Below are 6,000 nucleotides of genomic sequence, written 5' to 3' on the forward strand. Positions count from 1 at the left end.
GATGACACAGGTTTATTTAGAGAAAAAGAAAAAAAAGAACACTATACACAACTATATCCGTCTAAAAAAAATAAATAAAAAAGAAGATTTGAAATGAGCAAGCCTGAATAAATTCTGCTCAGATAATTGTTCCCAAAGTTGGTGGGCATCAAAAGATTTGCTGGTACTTATCGACTGTAACCTACTCTTGTGTGGGATAACCATTAGCCTCGATGATCATATAAAGTGTAAAATCCTAAAATGAATTCTGTGTGACCATGTATTATTGCTAGAAGTGGCAGCCCATTGAGTCATCATATTATTTAATTATAGTCATCGTCAATTAATGATAGTCCTTATTCATTTATCACTATCATACTGCAGCATGTGTAGATGAAATAAAATACAACATAGTAACAAACTAATTAACAATTTAAACAATAGGAGTGATATGATTAAATGCACCCGCACAAAACACATTGGTAGTTTCTGTCCAGCCATGGAGTATTAATCCTTAATTTAGTTGAATTACCATATATTGGAGTGATGGATCTTTCACCTTTTATCCTATGTTTGCTATGAACTGCAGCTGACTACTCTCTAGATCCATGCACCCGCCTGTGAATGCACCTCTACTGCCATTTATAGAGGAAGTAAACTGACTTCTATTTTTTCACAATAGTTGTGACTGCCCTACTTTAAAAAGCTTCCAATCTATAAAGAACTAGAAGTAACAAAAGAGGTAAAAATGTGTGTTGTACAATCAAAGGTCTAGTCATCTTTTGTATAAAACAAGGTAGTAGAGATAAAGCAGCATGAGTCATTCATCTAGCTAGAATCAGTAAATACATATACATGAAGTGCATATGAGTGCATGAAGTGTGGGTTTGAAAAGCCTGCAAAAAATACCTTTTCTTTTAAAATTTCCAAAGGAGATCTTAAAATTGTGGCTATTTGGAATCAATAGCTGAGTGTCTGTGAGAGTGTATTCCAGAGAACTGTTAAAGCTCAAGTAAAGTGTTGAGTGGGTCAGGCGTGGGAGATTTCAGATGAAGGATACCAGTATTAGATTGTTTGCAGAATGTAGAGCCTATGTAGAGGGGTGGACAAAGATGAATGAGGTGATGTAAAGAGGTGAAGCACTGTGGAAACCTGTGTGGCGTGTCACAGACCGACCGGTGTCAGTGAAGACCATCTTCATTTCTGTTGAATTGGGATGCAGGTGCCACACTCTGCATTGTGTATACTGACAAGATTGTGTGGCCACTATTCAATGAATAGCGGCCGCACAAAACAGACATGTCAGTGCGGCCTGCTGGAAATTCCGGCCGGAGCGTATACTATGTGTATAGGCTCCGGCCATTCATTCAATGCAACGTATCTTTTGCAAATTGCAACAATGGCTGTGATTTATACAAACGTGTGAACATAGCCTTATGGTTTATCTGAGAGATTTATATGACAGATTTTGAAAGCTAAAGTCTGTAATGGATTTGAAAAGAGTCTTTCCTTTATGACCTGTTATATGTTTATAGTCTGTTTCTGGCTTTGGCTTCAAAAATCTGTCAAATCTTTAAAATCTGATAAATCTCTCTGTGTAAACACACCCTAACAAATTTCCCATTACAGACCTTGTCTAGTTCTAACAGCAGTGGCACATATTACAGCCCTGCTCACCTATCAGTGAGGCTGAATATATACTGTATTTTCCTGCGTATAAGACTACTTTTAAACCCAGGAAAATCTTCTCAGACATCAGGGGTCGTCTTATATGCTGGGTGTCGTCTTATAGGCTCGGGTGCTGAAAAACTTAGGAACCAGACTTGAAAATCTGTGGTTGCCACATACGGTGGGGGGAGCTAAAGACGGCCGCATCCCCACCGTATGCGTTGACCGTATGAAGAGCAGAGCAAGCTGCAGGCATTCGGGGTATGAAAAAAAGAAAGATACGGTAGTGACGCTTTGCGCAGAAAAACACACCTCTTTCACCTGTCTGGCCTGCCCTTTTATCCTACCAGTATTACTGTACCTCTTTCTCAGAGCTCGCTGCTGTCTTATGATTTTTATACATTTTTATTTGGTGTGGGAATTTTTATTTCTATGGGTGAAAGGGTAGTCTTATACGGCGAGTATATCTCAAACTCTATATTTTAACTGAAAAAGTTGGGGGTTGTCTAATATGCCCAATCTTCTTATACACTGGAAAATGCGGTACTTTATCAGACCCCATGTCAATGGCACCCTACATGGGGTAACATGCCTACTCATTTCACCGAGGATTGCTCATCCACTGTTTAGCATTGGATTCAATATCTAGATCCCTAACTTCTGGTTCACTGACTCTACATCACATCCTTGCAGATAGTCTTTTACCTCAACAATAGGGAATAAGTGTGCTACCTCTGCCTGGCACCCAAGCCTTTCACAGACCCATAGAATTCTGGACCACTACTTCAAGTGGCTTACTGTGCTATCCTCAGACATTCTAAAACCTCCTTATATTAGCTTGTACTGCTTATAAATAAATCATTTACATCGCCATGGTCCTTTTCCTAGCCCATACTAGGCTCCCCCAAATTCACCTTGAGGACTCCTTGAGTGGCTGTCTCCAAGAAAACTCTAATTTCTTCAGCTATTGCAATATGTCTTTGGTGGTGCCGCAGAGCACAGAAACTTGATACCAGCTAACATGCAACAAAAAACAGGAGATCAATACACTACAACATATCATATATTTTCCATTACTAAGTCAATATCTGCTCATTTAAAGACACTTAGAACAATAAAAGGATACTTATGCAGTCCATAAACTGTAAGGGTAATGTCAATCTTTTATGCCCTTACACCTAAATTCTTATAGTAATCAAAACATTGGCAGCTAATATTAGGTGTAGGAATGAAGACAGCAATACTAGTACCTTTCTTGCTATAAACAGTCACTGACAGCAAGCTCAGAGGGACCTGGGAGAAATTTAAAAAAGTTTGTTATGACCAATGCGTGACCCATAAGTCATTGTATCAATAATATTCTATAAATATATATCCATGTTCTCTGTCCTATCCCTCTGCAGTCATTGAAGTTCCTTAAAGCGGTTGTGAAATAAATTTTTCTTTTAGGACCATCATTTGTAATCCGCTGCTTTTCCTTATATTCTATACAGTCCTGTATAGAGAGAGTCATCACACACATTGGTCCTTGTTGTTAGGAGAGTGGGATAAAAATTCATGCAAACATTGGTAGAACACACATGTATGGGTTGATCTCAGGACTCCAACACTACAAGGCAACAAGGCTAACCTCTCTGCCACAAGATAGTTATCAGTCCCTGGTCTCCTCCATGTTATGTATCTATGTTTTCCAAGACTCCATAGGGCTGCATCCAACTTGTTCAGGAACGGGTTGCATGCACGGGTTCGGACAAACCTGACCGCGCTTGAGATTTGCTCATCTCTACAAATAATACAATGCTGACAAGGATGTTATAATTTTTCTAACTGCTATATAAAGCAATATTAGATAATACCTAATACATGCATAGGTTAGTTTGCAAACCAGAAATTCACTTGTTTCCTGCAGTTTATCATGAGCTTGCAAAGATTTGTACCATAGTAATTAAAGGGGTATTCCCCCAAGAGCTAAAAAAATTGAATGCCCCCAAACCTAGCTAGTCTTACTCACCAAGTCCCCCTGAGTATTTTGAGACGTCTCCCATCTTTCTAGCTGCTGCCGTTCCTGAGTTACAACTTTTTCTAAAACATGGTCTATATCCAAGATAGGAAACTACATTTCCCATCACGCAATGCTTCTGCCTGATGATGGCGATGTAGCAGAGCTGAGACAATGAAGGAGATGATGACAGTGTAGCAGAGCTGAGTTGGAAGTGACGGCGTAGCAGAGCTGAGTTGGCGGGGACGGCGTAGCAGAGCTGAGTTGGCGGGGACACCGGTGTAGCAGAGCTGAGTTGGCGGGGACGCCGGTGTAGCAGAGCTGAGTTGGCGGGGACGCCGGTGTAGCAGAGCTGAGTTGGCGGGGACGCCGGTGTAGCAGAGCTGATTTGGCGGGGACGCTGGTGTAGTAGAGCTGAGTTGGCAGGGACGCCGGTGTAGCAGAGCTGAGTTGGCGGGGACGCCAGAGTAGCAGAGCTGAGTTGGGGATGCCGGTGTAGCAGAGCTCAGTTGGCGGTGATGCGGGTGATCGCGGGGGTCGGAGCTTGCCGTGGGCGATCGCGGGGGCGGAGCTTGCCGCGGGGGGGGGGGGGGGCGCGGGTGAGTGCGGAGGCTATGCTGCGGGTGAGTGAGGGATGCCACGGGTGATGGGGGGGGCGGTTGGTTGTGGGCCGGGGGCTGTGTGCTGCGGATGAGTGCTGCCGGGAGGCTCTGGACACGGGGTGAGCTCTGGGCTGGGAGTGACCGGGTGGCTGCTGTTACAGAGGGATGCAGTCACAGCTGCGCTGATCACTGTCTCCCTCTGTAACAGCAGCCACCGCATCAGTGTTCTCCGTCACTTCACTGTGCTAGGACACGTGATGCCGACACGGAGGGTGGGGGCCAGGAGCAGGGAGCGTGTCGGTGTGGACTGAGGTCTGATGATTCTATGCAATCCATGGAGGTGAATGCAGCTGGATAACAGCAAAACTGTGCAGAATCCATAATAACTTTACAGTATATTGGAAAGATGGAATGGATGGGGGGAATACCCCTTTAACCTCTTAGTGATCACTGATAGGCCTTAAAGGACATCTCCGTGCTAAGAAAAAAAAAAACAATCAGAAACATAGTTTATATACTTATCATCCCTCCTGAGCTGTTACGGTTTGAATTTCTCACCGTCTGCATAATGCCTGATCTCTAGTCTTGGTGTTCATTTCTTCCTTACTTCCTGGTTTCAGCTTCCCATGATGCACTTTGGCTGCTGTGACGTTGCAAGTGCCTGCCCCTCCATTCACTTCAACTCCCATCATACACTAAACATGACCCCCCCCCCCCCCTCTCTCTCTTCAATCAGGCTGTATAATCACACAGGTTGTCAGCTTCTGCACTGAAGCTGCACACACATACTTTCACTTTGCAATGTAGTGTACATTGCAAAGTGACATCTGCAGGATGGCCGTCCCTAATCAGTTCAGGGCAGCAGGAGAGATAAGACGGGGGTCTGTCACAGAGGGAAGATAAACAAGTGACAGGACTCATCACTCACTGAGTCCACTTGGCAGCAGGAGAGAGTATGAGGGGAGGGGGGGCTGCCTATGTGCTGGGAGCCAGTAACGGAGAGAAGATAAGCAAGTGACATGACTTGCAGTTTCTCAGCCAATCGAAGCTGAGCAGGCTGAGTCACCTGACAAGACAGGGGAGGGGGAGGCTGGTGTTACAGGAGCTAGCCCAGCCCTCCTGCTGATTACTCATCGTCACAAGAAGGATCTGAGAGAGCAGCCTGGTGACGACAGTAATTAGGTATGTGTGACTTGCCTGCACTTCCTGGTGGGGGGTGGAGGGGGAAAAAAACAGGGAAGGGAGGCAGATAGGTGATTGAAGCACATTACAAAGTTATATAACTTTGTAATGTGCTTCAATTACTAGGAAAAAGTTTTTCATTGGAGTTGTCCTTTAATCCGATCTCATCAACTTTTCATGTTGATATTGGAATATGTGTATGACAGCTGATCTTCTGCCATAACTACAAACAGTTGAGAATCCTCCACCCCAGGTAGTTTAACCAGTTATATGCCACTGTCAAATCATGACAACAACATCTAGAAGGTTCCGGTACCCTAACAAGCCATACTCACCTGATCACAAGTTCAGCAACAAGGTTCAGTGACAATAAAAACTATACCTCTTCCTGCAAAAAATAAGCCCAAAATCAGCTCTGTCACGCAAAACATAGGAATGCTAAGGATCTTGCAATGTGGGGACAGTTTTTGTTGTTTCTTTTCTATTCTGCCAAAGTGATAGTTAAAAATAAAAACTTTTCAAATTTGGTATTGCTGTAACCATAGTGACCCATAAAATACATTTATTTTG

At 43.6% G+C, this 6,000-nt stretch overlaps 1 long non-coding RNA gene across 1 annotated transcript in view; it reads right to left on the reverse strand.

The window, feature by feature from the left end:
• The window catches only part of LOC138776252 (uncharacterized), a 39,790-nt gene extending 34,929 nt beyond the window's left edge, over positions 1-4,861 (reverse strand). Inside the window, exons 1-2 of the long non-coding RNA XR_011360716.1 lie at positions 4,807-4,861; positions 2,898-2,940 (exon numbers count right to left, since the gene is read on the reverse strand). This is a non-coding gene — a long non-coding RNA (uncharacterized lncRNA). The remainder of the gene's footprint in view (positions 1-2,897; positions 2,941-4,806) is intronic.
• Between the last annotated feature and the right edge of the window lie 1,139 nt (positions 4,862-6,000).

The sequence above is a fragment of the Dendropsophus ebraccatus genome, chromosome 1, assembly GCF_027789765.1.
Source record: "Dendropsophus ebraccatus isolate aDenEbr1 chromosome 1, aDenEbr1.pat, whole genome shotgun sequence".
In the NCBI taxonomy this organism is placed as follows: Eukaryota; Metazoa; Chordata; class Amphibia; order Anura; family Hylidae; genus Dendropsophus; species Dendropsophus ebraccatus.